Source organism: Stegostoma tigrinum, chromosome 1, assembly GCF_030684315.1.
Source record: "Stegostoma tigrinum isolate sSteTig4 chromosome 1, sSteTig4.hap1, whole genome shotgun sequence".
Taxonomy (NCBI): Eukaryota; Metazoa; Chordata; class Chondrichthyes; order Orectolobiformes; family Stegostomatidae; genus Stegostoma; species Stegostoma tigrinum.
In genome coordinates this window covers 145,076,634-145,092,348 of record NC_081354.1, presented here as the reverse complement: position 1 = coordinate 145,092,348, position 15,715 = coordinate 145,076,634, and positions in this window count along the sequence as shown.

Genomic DNA, 15,715 nt, shown 5'->3' with positions numbered 1-15,715 from the left:
GTGGTGCTCCCATCCTTTTAGTGCCCTTGTAACCGTCTTGCCATGTGGACTGGCTGGGGTTTTGATCATTTAAACCTTCCAAAAACAGCCATGCTGCCCCTTTCTGGGATCCTGGAGCAGGGGTCTGTCCCTGATGAGAGGCAGTGAGACAAAGGGAGAAACCATAAAGAGAGGTGGGGGCAGCTGGAATGGAGGTTTCAAGAGGCTGTTGCAGCAGAGACTGGAATTGTGGACTTTTTGGCAGCATCCTGGTTGGCCTATGACTCAGTGGGCTGCTTCAGCAATGGTTTTGATGACAAGGTGGGCCTGAGTCCAGGATTCTAATGGTCCAGGAGCACTTAAATGCAACTTCTGCAAGGCCTTCAGTTGCATGTTGGGTCCAACCCGACCTGGGATTCCTTGCAGCAGCTTCAGCGCATTCTTCGGCATACTGATGGATCTGCTCCATGATTCCAATGGCCCAGGGTTCATTTTGGTGTCTTGGTGGTGGCTTTTGGCGACGGCCTGGAATCTCTTGCAGCAGTTTTGGTGTCAGGTTTCCTCAACCTCAGGAGCTCTCGAGCTGTGAATTGAACCAGGATGGGTTTTGTCTTAATTGATTGTGTTTTTTAATGTACATGATTTATTATTAATATGGCAGCAGATTATAGCAACTTAAACACGTTTCAACATTCTTTTGTAAAAAAATACAAATGACAATAAATTACTATTCTATTTAGAAGGTGTTATTGAAGGTGCCTTAGCAAGTTAAATGAACATCAAAATCTTCAATGATTGGCATTAGTTGTTTGGAAATATCTTCCAAAACATTGTTATGCTCAATTGTACCATCTTAATATATAATTATCTAGCAAGCGAATCAGGTTTTACCTGGTGTGCCTGACGTTGCCATTTTTTAATGTTAAATGCCTGTTTGTAATACCATTTGCAAAGCAATCACCTCATATTCAGGTTTGGCAGTGATGCACTCCATCCTATGGCTCCATTTGAAAGAAAGAAATCTTGACGATTGCACTGTTATTGAATTTTTGTCCTTGGGCAAGTGTGATAGCAGTTAAAAATAAAACTTCACTCCAGTCTATCAGAGCAGAAGCCAATGATGGCTATTACTGAAAGAACAATCAAGAAAATCATTTCAGCCATCTTGAACCATGCCATAAACAACCTAGTTCTGCTGTTCAACCATCCACCTTAAAACATAACATAATTGAAGAAAAGGCTGTTTCAATCTTTTCCTTTCCTATTGATTCTATCACAGCAAGATAAGTTTATAGCCCTAATCTACTCATCAGGCAATGTTCTAGGCCCAATAGGCATGACATATTTGCTAAGCATTCACTGGAAAGGCATGCCCCTCAAATCCACATCCATCCTCCACCACCCAATAAAGGTTAAAAATAAAATCAAAATTCTCCACCCTTTGCATTGAGCAACACATGAAAATTGTGAAGAATAAAACTTGCTTGGTAATGCATCAGGGTTGTCCTCCCCAAACAATCAAAGGTGATAGATTGAACAATCAACCTGCTGCACTTACTATTACCCTGTACTGAGTAGAAAACAAAAGGATAGAAATAAAACGACCATGAAGAGCAGAGAACTTGGCCTGACATGATCTGCAACCTGTACCTTAAATGTTGATTAGGAAATCTAAGTTATGCAACACCACGCCACAGCGAGCAGCAAATCAATGCATGAGACAACCATTAACTTTAATTCCTCTGAAATAAGAAAGAAACTGTAATAAGAGAAAAACCATATTTTGGTGCATTTGCCATTCAGCTGAACACATATAATGCAACCTTGGATAAATCTAGATTCTTCATTTTCCCCCTGACTATGCACGAAGGTGGCTCAAGAGGATTGAAAGGTGCCTCGACTATGGACAAATAAATTTGACTCTTTCTCTTTTATAACATTAAAAATCCACATCTGTGCTTAAAAGCTCTGGAAGTGACAATGGGTGATGAAAAACAAATCACATAACTGAAATGATGAAGATCAAATAATTCATTGCCATAGGTCAGAGACTATTTGACTGTTAAAGATACAGAGCAAAAAACATTGGAGAGTGGACATTCAGCCACTCATCAGCCCATAAAAATCTTCCAGTCTCACCATAACTGCACCATAGCAGACAAATATACTCCTTTGTGCTAGGTATTGTTTTGAAGAATCCTCAGCAGCAGATTTTAATGGTTTCACTAATGTAGTCTTCTGTGGCATCTTGTTCTATTTCAGGAAGAATTTCTTTTGACTTTTTGGCATGAAAATTGAATTTGTCGATATAATTTTCCTGACACTTAATAGTGAATGTAAAACGCACTGAAAAAATAAATTCCACTAACAGATTTTTGGTTGAAAATGATTTGTCTCTTGACTTCAAAATCTTTCAATAAAATCTATAGACTGAATCTTTCCTGAAATTAGCTTCATGGAGGTTTCTGTCTGCGAGGCCTAGTATATTTTTTCACGTTAGCATCATAGATCTGCCTTATTAACTACACAGCATGCTCCTATGGAGCCCTAATCATCCAATGCTAGCCCAAATCTCCTACTTGCTGTGTGTGGAAGGACTTGACACTACTGAGACATCTCAGGATATTTGGCACATGTGCCATATTTATACTGCTTTTACTTACCTGGTTAAACGCTGTCAGACCAGAGCTGCCCTACACAGCCTATGAAATTTGCCCTGGACATGGAAGATAAAGAGGAATAAGCAGTCAGCTTTGTAGAAAGGAACATGGAGGTCCTGATGGACAGAATGGTGCAAAGGAGTGCTGTTTGCTTTTCCCACAAAACTGGTAAGAGGAGTCCACAACAGCCTGGTCCATGTTTGTCAGCTGGGGCATCTCAGACAATACCATCTGTAGGTGCAGTCAGCAGAATGGGAGGAAAGTCTCCACTCCATCAGGGCAAGCGTCACCATCTTCTCTCCCCTACCTCACATTCTATGTATCTCTGCCACTGCACCCACTTCTCATCTACTATGCTCACTATTAAATACAACTTCTTCCTTCACTCACCCAGCCATCCCGAACATCCTGTTAACCTTGCATGGCCTCTGTGCTGCCAGTCCCACCATGTCCATTAACATGACCTGCCTGATCTCCATATCAGACATACTTGACTTAACATTGAGCCTCCTCCTCAATCACTCCGTCTGCTGACCTGCTGCCACTCTGAGAAACAAAAAGATGAGGGACTTCTTTCTCTGAGTAACATCAGTGAAATTGTAGGTAATCTAGCAGTTTTGGTAATTATTTTCCAGCCAGGGTGGACTCTTCCCAACCCCTAAACGATATGGCCGTAGAAACAAAGCTGAGAAGATCAGAGAGGAGGATTTTGATATCAATAACAAAAAATCTTTCAGGGTTAGGTGTGCCTCTGAATGGGCACAGGTATTCTGAAGGGGGAAGGTGAGTTACCAGAGGTCATGGCCCATATTGGTAAGAATGACAAAGACAGGAAGAGAGATAAGGATCTGCAAAGGGAATTTAGGGAGTCAAGTAGCAAATGTTGAATATTGAAATGAAATTCTCACTGATCAGTGGCCAGAGATCTCTGAGCATGTATTAACATCTCAAAATCATTTAATCTCATTTATTTATTCTCTCACCCTCCAATTCTAAAGCCCCTTCAACTCTGAAGCTTTGCCTCAGGTCCTAGTCTATGTTTAATGCTGAGGTGGCTGAATAAACCACATAGTTACTCCACAAAGCCATCTTGGCTTGGCTGCTATGGACAACTGGAAAGCACAATGAATTGAGTCACGTAAGTGTTACCACATCCTGAGGCAAATACTACCGATTAGGCTTTTCATGTGATATTAACAGTCAATACACATGGTTTATGATATTTCTGAGCAAATTGTTTCTCATTGGCTCTTGTGGTGCACATGTTAAACTGCAGAAATACTGTGTTACTAAGTTTAATCCGTTACAAAGTAACATTAATACTTTGCACACATTCAAAAATCCTGTCCACATAGTTGAAGACTTTAATAGCGTTCAGAATTACTGAAATAATACTACTTAAATATTCAAAGGGCAAAAGGAGGAGAGGAAGTACATGCAATAATTATCTTGAGAGTGAAAAAGTGCTTTTAAAACGAATGAGGCTAAAGATTGATAATTATCCTTGACCTGATGGGTTGCAGCCCAAGATACTGAAGGAAGTGGCTACAGAGCTAGTGGATGTATTGGTAGTAACCTTCCAGGAATCTTTTGATTCTGGAAAAATCCCAGAGCAGTGAAAATGATACGGTATTACAACTTTAATTGAAAAGGGAATAACAGTAGAAAAGAGTAACTGCAATCCATTTACCTTAATGTCTGTTCAGTAAGGTACGAGTTAGTTCTCATCTATTAACATGGATAGAGGATTGGCAGTCTAATAGAAGGCATGGAGTTGAGAGTAGAAAGGCATTTTCAGGATAGCTACCTGTAAGTTGTGCAGTGCCACAGGGATCAATGCTTGAACCACAATTATTTACAACATACATTAATGATTTGGATGAGGAAAGTGAATGTATTCTTGCCAAGCTTTTGGATGACACCTAAATAGATGGGCAGGCAAGTGTGGAAGATGACAGAAAAATCTGCAGAGGCATATAGACAGGTTTAGCAAGTGGAAAAAAAATCTTGACAGATAGAATATGATGTGAGAAGATGTGAGATTATGCAGGAAGAGAACAGAGGCTGAATATTATTTAAATAGAGAAAAACTAGAGAAAACTTTGGAACAGAGGGATTTGGGAGTCCTTATCCATGAAACCACAATCCAAGTTCAGTGGGTAATATGGAAGATAGATGGATTATTGTGCATTGTTGCAAAGGGAATGGAGAATAAGTGTAGGAAGGTTTTGCTAAAACTGTTCAAAGCACTAGCCAGGTCATAGCTGGAGTACTGTGGTTGATTTTGGGCCTCCAGTCTGAGGAAAGATATTCAGTCATTGGAGGCAATCTAGAGAAGGTTTACTAGGCTGATAGTAAATATGGAGAGACTGTCTTATGAGGGGGAGTTGAGCTGGTCAGCCTGTGCTTACTAAAATTTAGAAGCATAAGAGACAACCTTATTAAAACATACACTCTTCTAAGGGGACTTGACAAGATAGATGTGGTAAGATTGTTGCCCTTTATGGAAAGAATATTAGAAAAGGACATAATCCTCAAATAGGAGGTTGCAGATTTAAAACAGAGTTGAGGAGAAATTTCTTCTTTCAGAAGAATCTGTGGATCTCGTCACTGCAGGGGACTGTTGAGGCAAATGGTTTATTCAAGGCAGAGATAGATTTTAAATCAGAAATGGAATCAAGGGTTATGAGGAGCAAAAAAACAAGCAAGTGAAGTTAACGATTATCATGATCTCATTGAGTGATGGAGCAGACTGGATGGGTATGTGGCTTACTTCTGTTCCTATGCTTTATGATTAATCTCGATAGTACATACCTGAATCACTTCAAGCTCTTTTCCTTATGTGACAAATAGTTTCTTTGTTATAAGTTGCTACTTCTCTTGGTTCTTACAGGCTTCTGCATCGATTGATGCCATCTTCATTCTCACGTTTTATTTCTGAAAGTTATGTAACGTACTTCTGCTTCATTCAGACACCAACTTGCCTTGGGGTTATACAAGACTGATTCATTTTTATATATCAAACTAAACCCTGCAGTCTTCTTGATATTGATTTTTGAACCCATTTTATTGCTTAAAAAATTGCAATATCCTTATGTTGTTGACCATACCTGAATGTGAATTGTTCACTGCAACAATATCCACAGTATAAGTGGGGGAAGTAACTGTAACTTTCAATTTCCAACAATTTAAACATAAATCAAAATTCCCGATTATTAACATTAAGCACATAATGAATCATGAGCAATATTAAAATCACATTTCTGTTAAATTTTATTTAGATTAATTTTATACTGCCCTGTCCTGACCATCATTTTACCACATGAATACAGGCTAGAACAAGATTGCACAAGAAAGTGTTTAGCATGCTTGCCATCATTTGTCAGACGTCTGCGTACAGGCTGAAAGAACTGCAGAAGCTGTAAATCAGGAACAAAAACAGAAATTGCTGGAAAAGCTCAGCAGGTCTGGCAGTGTCTTTGAAGAATAAAATCAGACATAACGTTTCGGGACTAATGACCCTTCCTCAGAACTTTCTGAGTTGAGGTGGACCTTCTTCACCCAAAGGATTGTGAATTTGTGGATTTCCCTGCCCTGTGAAGCAGCTGGGGCTATCTCTTTCAATGTTTTTAGGGCAACGGTAGGCAGAGTTTTGAACAGTAAAGGAATTAAGAGTAATGGTCAGCAGTCAGGTAAGCAGAGCTGAGTCCATGAAAAGATCAGCCATGCACGTATTGAATGGCAGAGCAGATTTGATGGGCCAGATGGCCTCTTCCTGGTGCTATTTCTTGTGTTCTTATGTTTGTCCAGGTGTGAGGTACTGCCTGTCCAGGGTTGTGCCACTGTTTGTATATAAGTCCAGTGGTGCAGGAACTCTAGTTTAAAAGTGATATCTGTGTGTGTGTGTGTGTGTGTGTGTGTGTGTGTTAGCATTTGCATTGAAAGTTATTCTGATAAGATTTACTTGACTGATTCCTGTGATAGAGTGATTGTCCTGTGAGCAATGTTTGAGAAGGTCGAGCAGGTGTTTATTGACGTTTAGTAGAGTGGAAGGAAGTATGACAGAATGAATGTTAGGAAGATATCTTCATGGGAGTGTTTCAAATCAAGTCACTATTTTGATGGAGAAATATAGACATTCTAAATCTCTGAGAGAGTTGATATTGTTTGGAATTCTCTTCCATGGTTGTTGAATATATTCAAAGCTGAGTTGGGTAGATTTTGGATCTACAAGGGAGTGTTAAAGTCAGGAAGGAGGCAAGAAAGCAGAGTTACCAACAATATCTGATCACCCATGATATTATTTAATGGAAAATCAGGCTTGATGAACTGAATGGCCTTCCCCTATCTCCCATGATTTTATGATTGCAATTATTTTTCTGTTAATATACTAGAATTTTCAAAATTATGCGAAGTACTCTCATGCTGTCCTTTTCTGGACCTCTTTTGAGCAGAAATCATTGTCAAAAAAGCAAAATTATTGAGTACTGAGAGCGGAGATCATTATACAAAATGGGAATTTAAACTTTCTGGCAGCTGATTGTAAAGATAATCATTTCTACAGAAGCCATTACAAACACTGTTACTCAATGCAGGAAGAAGCTCAACGACTCTAGGTAAGGTAAGTGAAGGTGCTCTTGCAAATACAAACTCGACATCTGGTGGACATTAGCATCGTTTCTGGAAATTACAAATGCATGTAAATAAAGCTACAAAAATGTTGGTAGTTCTGTGGTGAGAAGCAGAATTAATATTTCCATTCAATTTCCTCTTTTCTTCCTATCCTTGCAAAGGCTTAATATCTCATAATCCATTAGGATATCAATTTCAAAATGCTTATCCTCATATACAGGTCAGCATAGCTTCCCCCCTTTTTACTTTTGCTCCAAATCTTTGTTCTTTTATACAATGAACTTCACGTAAATCATACTGACCAAAGAGATCACATGGCTCTGACAACAGTAAGACAGAAGACCGAAGTCTAGAATAAGTATGGGAAGAGACAGAGGTCTTGGACATTACCCGAAACAACTATATTTGAACACGAGATAATGGGAACTGCAGATGCTGGAGAATCCAAGATAACAAAGTGTGGGGCTGGATGAACACAGCAGGCCAAGCAGCATCTTAGAGGCACAAAATGGGCCCGAAACGTCAGCTTTTGTGCTCCTAAGATGCTGTTTGGCCTGCTGTGTTCATCCAGCCCACACTTTGTTATCTTATATTTGAACACAAACTAGGTATGGATGTGAATAAAGATGTATGAGTACATAGAAGGAACATAAAGAGCATTACTTAGTGGTAAGTAGCAAGCAGCCTCAGGGACAGTGTATGTACAGACATCCACAGCCCAGAGATGCTCCAGGTCAATATCTCAATTTGTAGGTAACAGTATCTGTATAAAGCATAAGATAAAACAATTCCAGTTTATGCCCTTTATTCAAAATCTGATGATAACCTTCTCCTTCTCTTGCATCCCCCCACCCATGGCCAGGAGGAACTCCTAATTCCTATGCCACCACCTCTGTACAACCTTCACACTGTCTACACTGGTTTTGTGTGTATACTGATTCTGCTGATCCCGTCGTGGCCTCCCCTACATCGGGTAAACCAAGTGGAGGCTTGGGGATCGCTTTGCAGAACACCTACCCTCAGTTTTCACTAAACAACTGCACCTCCCAGTCATGAACCATTTCAACTCCCCCTCCCATTCCTCAGATGACATTTTCATCCTGGGCGTCCTGCAGTGCGATAACGATGCTCCCCGAAGTTTACAGGAATGGCAACTCATATTCCACTTGGGAACCCTGCAGCCCAATTGTATCAATGTGGATTTCACAAGCTTCAAAATCTCCCTTCCACCTACCGCATCCCAAAGCTAGCCCAGCTTGTCCCCACCTCCCTAACCTGTCCTTCCTCCCACATAGCCCCTCCTCCCACTTCAAGCCCCACCTCCACCTCCTACCTACTACCCTCATCCTGTCCCCTTGACCTGTTCGTCCTCCCTGGACTGACTTATCTCCTCCCTACCTCCCCACACACACTCACCTTTACTGTCTCCATCCCCGCCTCTTTGGCCTGTCTGTCTCCTCTCCACCTATCTTCTCCTCTATCCATCTTTGATTCACCTTCCCCTGTCTCTTTATTTGTTTCAGAACCCCTTTCCCCTCCCCCATTTCTGAAGAAGAGTCTAGCCCCAAAATGTCAGCCTTCCTGCAACTCTGATGCTGCTTGGCCCGCTGTGTTCACCCAACTCCACACCTTGTTATCTCAGAATCTCCAACATCTGCAGTCCCTATTATCTCTGAATCCACTTGAGGAGAGTTGAATTTGATTCAAGCAGGAGCAACTGACAAGATGCTTAAAATAGGAGAAGACATTGGATGACTGTAGCCATGTTGGCACATAAGCACTCTTGGCCATGATTTCACACCGAATGCCAAGGACAAACCAGATTTTATTGCATACAAATTGAATGTGTGGTGAAGTAACTTACTTAATCTGAACTGTATGAAGGAGCTGAGGTCAGTTTCTGTTTTGAGTTACTCAATGTGAATTTTTTTTTCTCCATGTGTTTAGTTTTTTATATTATACAGGTAGCCATTATTTTGTTCAGTTTTGTTCACAGTGCTAATGTGGAATCTGCATTTCAACTTCTTTTGAAATTCAAATCAGACTATTGTGATGCAATTGTCATAATGCAGTAACTAATATTTTATATTGATAAAAAGGGATTTTCATTTAAAATTGATGATGCTATGTTTTTCATAGTTAGCACCAAGCAAAGGAAATTACAGAGGCCTGAGGAGTTAAAGCTGAAGTTTTGTCTCAGAATTATGAACTGAATTTCTTTATGTTTTTCCTACAAGTAAATTTTATTGTTTCTATTATGATAAACAGGTCCAGTGTTAAACATGATGAAATTTTAAAAAAGTAAAGTTTTTAGGTATTATATCAAAGTATTGTTGAAATATATTTCTATATAAGCAAACCCCACCCCCAACCACCACCCCTGACACCCCCGCCTCAACCAGAGGAACAACAGAAGTCAGTTATGAGTAATATGTCATCCCAGTGAATTGTATCAGCCGACCCAAACTGCAATCAGGTTATTTGGTAAAACACAATTTTTATTTTGTATTTTTTATACCAGTTAGGTATAAAACACAAAATGGGTATTTTATAATCCAGCTATTTTTATAACTCTCATTCAGTCAAAAATAATGATTTTCTTTCATTTTAGAAAAAAAAGCATGTCACTTTTAGGGCCATATGACCTTCTTTAACAGCACAGGGGCAACTCATTATATTAGAGCATTAAACCAGATAATTTTGGGTGTCAGTGTTTACATCCATAGAATATGAGTGTGCGTAACATATAAACAGGGGTAGCAATTCAACCAGCTCCTCAAACCTCCTCAATTTGATCATTGCCTAGTGATGATATGTTATAGATCTAGCGAGTTTTGAGAAGATTTGTAGCTCAGGTTGAGGTTCTGGATGTGAGTTTGCTCGCTGAGCTGGAAGGTTAGTTTTCAGACGTTTCGTCACCATTCTAGGTAACATCATCAGTGAGCCTCCAACGAAGCGCTGGTGTTATGTCCCGCTTTCTATTTTCTATTTATAGAAAGCGGGACATAACACCAGCGCTTCGTCGGAGGCTCACTGATGATGTTACCTAGAATGGTGATGAAACGTCTGAAAACTAACCTTCCAGCTCGGCGAGCAAACTCACATCCAGATGTTATAGATCACTCAGGATGTCACATTACTATGGTAACATGCACTTTTATGTGGATATTATATCCAGAAAGGATTTTCCAGAGGTTTTAATTTCTTTACATCACGTGGATGACCAGGGATCTCACCTGTTCTTACCATTTGTTATTGACATGTGGAAGGATTTGCAGGTTGATATTCAACGCTGTTTGACGAGATTACAAACCTGCCTTATTTGGCCACCACATTCTGCAGTAGGATTCAAACTCAGAGCTTTCCATCTCAAAGGCAGGGAGGCAAGCTCACTTTGGTAGGAGAAACAAATGTGTAGAAAATTTCATAAATGGTAAGAGGTTGGAAAGTGTAGATGTACAGTGGGATCCAGATGTCCTTGTCAAGAAGCTGCTGAAAGCTAATATACATATGCAGCAAGCTATTAAGAAGGTTAATGGAATGTTAACCTTTATTTCAAGACTATTTAAGTACAGGTGTAGTGAAACATTACTTCAGTTGTATAGGAGCTTACTTAGATTGCACCTAGAGTACAGTGTGGAGTTCTGGGTTTCCTTATCTCAGGGTATTATAAACATAACAATCATGGTACACCAAATATTCACCAGATGTCTGGCAGGGCTGTCCTATGAGGAGAAACTGGGCAAACTGGGCTTGCATACCATAGGGTTTTGAAGAATGTGAGGTGAACTCATTGAAATATACAAAATACTTAAGGGGATTGTCAGGGTAGATGCAGATAAGATTTTTCCCCTGGTTTGGGAATCTAAAACCAGGAGGAGCAATTTCAAAATAAGGGGAATGTCACCTAAGTCTGGGATCAGAAGAATTTGTTTTACACAGTACATCGTGAGCCTTTGGAATTCTCAAAAACAGACGACTGTGGAGGCTCAGTCTTTCAGTATGTCAGTGGAGGTTGTTACATTTCCAATTACCAGAGGGATACGAGGTTATCGGACTGGGTGAGTAGAACTGTTCAATCAGTCACCATCATATTGAACGATAGGGGAATTTGGACAGGCTGAAAAGTCTCCTCCTGTTTCTACATTCCTAATCCTGTTTTAGTCCTGTGACACATCCCTTGATATTCCACCCTGAAAAAATCTATCAAAGTCTGAAAAATTTTATTGACTCAATATTTACAGCCCTTTTAGAGAAACAGAGTTTCAGTGCATTATTTTTAGTGTGAAATGTGCTTCCTGATTTAACTCTTAAATGCTCCTGATTTTATACTTATGTCCTGTTGTACAAGTGTCCACAACAATAAAATCGATTCTCTGTAACATCTACTGAATCCTTTTATCATTGCAAAGGTACCTTGGCAATCTAAACTTAGGGAAACAAATCCCTTTGACCTTGCTATTTCATTTGATCGTGCTATTCCATCATACCAATTACGGGCAAACAATGATCAGTCTTTTGAATCACTCACCATCCACAAAATTTATCTCTTCCTGTATCCGCCCCAGGGAAAAAGATGCTAATACTTACAACAGCACTTTCAAAACTCCAACTCTCAAGTCGATAGCCTTCCATTCACAAAGACATTTTGCAACTTATTTTGCTCTGTGCCCACAAATGTCCACAATGAAACATTATTGTTTGCCATTCTGGCTGCAGTCTCTGCTGAGGCTTTCATCTCTTCTTCCTGAAAACTAAGGGATACTTACATGAGAGAATGTAGCAAGCAACTTGTTTTTCATCTACTATCTGTTTTGGCTGGACCACCTAAAACATTGCCGGGTCTGTTCTTCTCCGCTATCAGTGCTTATAATTTTAGGACTACCCTGGAACCCAAAGATAACACCTAACATCTTTTCTCCCCGATTGTCAATATGGCTGAAGATTATTGAGTTGGCTGAGATTAAACTCCAACCAAATCTTTTCGAATGGTGGAACAGACCTAAGGTCTCAAATGGGTTACTCTTGCTCCTAACTTCTATGCTCCTGTGTAAAGCAACCTTCTCTTTCTCTCCATCCACCACTGTCAAAGTAATCATCACTAAAATTGAGACTCTCCTGTCAACCACTAATACTATTTCCCTCTATTCCCCTATCCCAACTGATGATATTTCCTGTAATCTTTCTTCCAGCTGACGCCTTGAACTTACACCTGCCTTCTCTCCTATCTTCCCTTATGCTCTCTTGGAAACCATTATTTCTATTAGCTTCTATCCAGTTTCTTCAATCCTATTCCCATTAAACTGTTGATCACCAAACTTCCCTTTCTTTTACCCATTATGTTGCAAACAATTATTTCTCCAAACTTTGTTCCACTCACCTTTAAATCTGTTGTTATCACATTTCTCCTAAAAAAATACTAAGCTTTGGTTTGTCTCTAATAGACTTGCAAAATCCCAACCATCTCCAATTTCCCTTACTTCTACAAAGAAGCACTGCTGCCTCACAGTTCCAGGGACCCGGTTTCGATTCCACCTTGGGGCGACTGTCTGTGTGTTGTTTGCCAGTTCTCCCTGTGTCTGTGTGGGTTTCCTCCAAGTGCTCTGGTATCCTCCCACAGTCCAAGAACGTGCAGGTTAGGTGGATTGGCCATGCTAAATTGTCCATAATGTTCAGTGATATGTAGCTTAGGTGGGTTATAGGGGGATGGCTTTGGAAGGGATTCTTCAAGGGTCGGTGTCGACTTGTTGGGCCGTGGGGCCTGTTTCCACGCTGTAGGGATTCTATGATTCTATGAAAACATTTGAATACGTTGTTGCTTTTGAAATCAGAGTCATACAGCTGAGCAACAAGCTGTCTGGCCCACCATGCCTATACTGACTAACAAACACCAAACTACACTAATCCCATTTATTTATGTTTGGTTGATAGTCTGCTATGCCTTGACATTTTATGTTTTCATTAAAATACTTCTTAAATGTTCCAAAAGTACTTTCCTCCACCACCTTCTCAGGCAGCATGTGCCGTAAAAGAAACATTCTCATATCTCCTCTAAATCACTAGTCCTCACCTGAGCCCTCCACGCTCAAACTTCCTTGAAAGCCACACTTGAATCCCTCCAACAGTTGTTAGCTCCTGCTATTGTTCTGAAATAGTTCTGATCAAAGTCACAAATGGAATCCGATGTGACTTGATGAAAGGAAACTTTCCCTGCACCTCCTTCTGAACCAGTCTGCAGCCTTTCACATAGTTAATCATGCCATCTACCACCAATGTTTCTTTGGTGGGAATCTTCCCATCCTATTCCATTCTGATAAACTATAGCCAGAAATCATTTGAAATGGCATCTTTTCCTACCCCTACATTATTACCTCCAACATTCCCAAGAATCCGTCCTTGGTCCTTCTTCTATTTGATATTTACATGCAGATACTCGGTCACAACATTCAAAGTTATTGTATTAGTTTTCATGCGTGGGACGAAGACTTGGAGCTGCACCCCATCACTAACATTTTTAATTGTTGTCAAATTAACTTGTCTTACTAATATGTTTCTAATGGCCAGCACTCGATGCTCAGAAATTTCCTGCAATAGTGTGTCTTTTCGGTGATTTGTGGAATGGGAACATCACTGTGTAAAGCAGCATTTATTACCTATTCTTAATTGCCATGGAGAAGAATGTGGTGTGGTTTTACTGAGCTGTAGTCTGGGGAAGATTGGAGTATCTGGATTTCCATGATTTTGACCCATTGACAGTAAAGGAACAGCAATATATTTCCAAGTCAAGATGGTGCATGCCTTTTTGTTTTATTCATTCATTGGAAATGGGTGTCATTGGCTATGCCAGCATTTATTATCCATCCCAAGTTGTCTTTAAGAAAGTGGTGATGAACTTTCTTGTTGAAACAGTTAAGAGTAACCGAACTTCTGTTGTTCTAGTGTTATATGAGGCCAGGCCAGGGTTAAGATTGCAAGACTCCTTCCCTGAAGGATGTTATTGAATCACATAGGTTTTGTAACAATTGATAATGACTTCCTTGTCAACATTACACTTTAATTCCACATTAATTTGCTGAATTTGAATCCTTCCATTACCTGCCATGAATCATTACTTGAGCCTCCGCACTACTAGTTCAATGACAATAAAGAACCAAACAGGAAAGGATAGTTCCCTTGTCCTTCTGGGCAACACATGACTGCTCAGATTCTTAGATGGCCCATGCACATCAACTGCCGTTCCGAGCCATCTGATCTCAAACTCACTGCTGTGCACAGGCTTCGGAGGCTTAATAGTTGCAGGAAACATTAAAAGGAACGTAGATTCTCAGTGGCTGGGGCTATGGGTTTAGAAGATGCTGCTGAAGAAGCCTCAGCAAGTTACAGTAGTGCAGCAATGTAGACGGTACTCACTGCTGATACTGTGCATCAATGGTAAAGGGAATAAAAGAATGAAGATGAATGGGTGTAAATTAAGCAGGGTGCTTTGTCCTGGATGGTAACAGGCTTCTTGAGTGTTGTTGGGGCTGTACTCACCTATGCAAACGCTCAGACTTGTAGATAGTGAATAGGCATGGGAGACATTGTGCTGATGAGGTTTTGCAAGCAGGTTAATGTAAAGGAGAAAAGACATGGTCAACAATCTTAGATTGTGCTAAATGTATGGAATAACCTTTATGTCTGTTCTTTGAAGTGTTGGAGAGTGTAAAAAGTGCAGTTTGCTGGTAAGGCATTGTATTTCAGAACAAAATATTGGTCTACATCTGGGCTGAATTTGAAAATAAAAGCTAAATTCCTTACTGTAATTTTCTGCTGTGTCTTATTTCAATTCATCATGAACATTAGTTGTTAATATCAATATATTTTAAAATTGTTTTTGAAATGATGATGTTTGAATTAGGTCATCTACGCATTGAAATTTTCCAACCCATAAATTGAGGGAAAATTATCAACAGATTGAAAGAAAGCCTTACCAATATATTTTTCTTTGGGTGCCTTGAATGAGAAGAGAACGAATTTATTGCATGAATGCCGCCAGATTTAATTCATTCCTAAAAATGATGTGTCAGCCTGATGAAGTTACAACGCAAGACTACGTATATACCAAACTGCATAAACAGCAAGAGACAGAGCTAAGTGATTCCATAACCATTGGATCCAATCTAAACTCTACAGTCCTGCCATATCCAGTAGTGAATGGTGTGGTCAATTTGACAACTCACTGGAGGAGGAATTCCACAAATATCCCCGTCTTCATTGATGGAAGAGCTCAGTTCATCTGTGCAAAAGATACGCAGTTAGAAAAATCTTCAGCCAAACATTTTGTGTAGAATCATTTCACTCTCCTCTGAATGTCCTCAGCATCACATATGCTAGTCTTCAGCCGATTTGATTCACTCCGCGTGAGATCAAGAAACAGTTGAAGGTACTGGGTAGTGCAAAGGCTC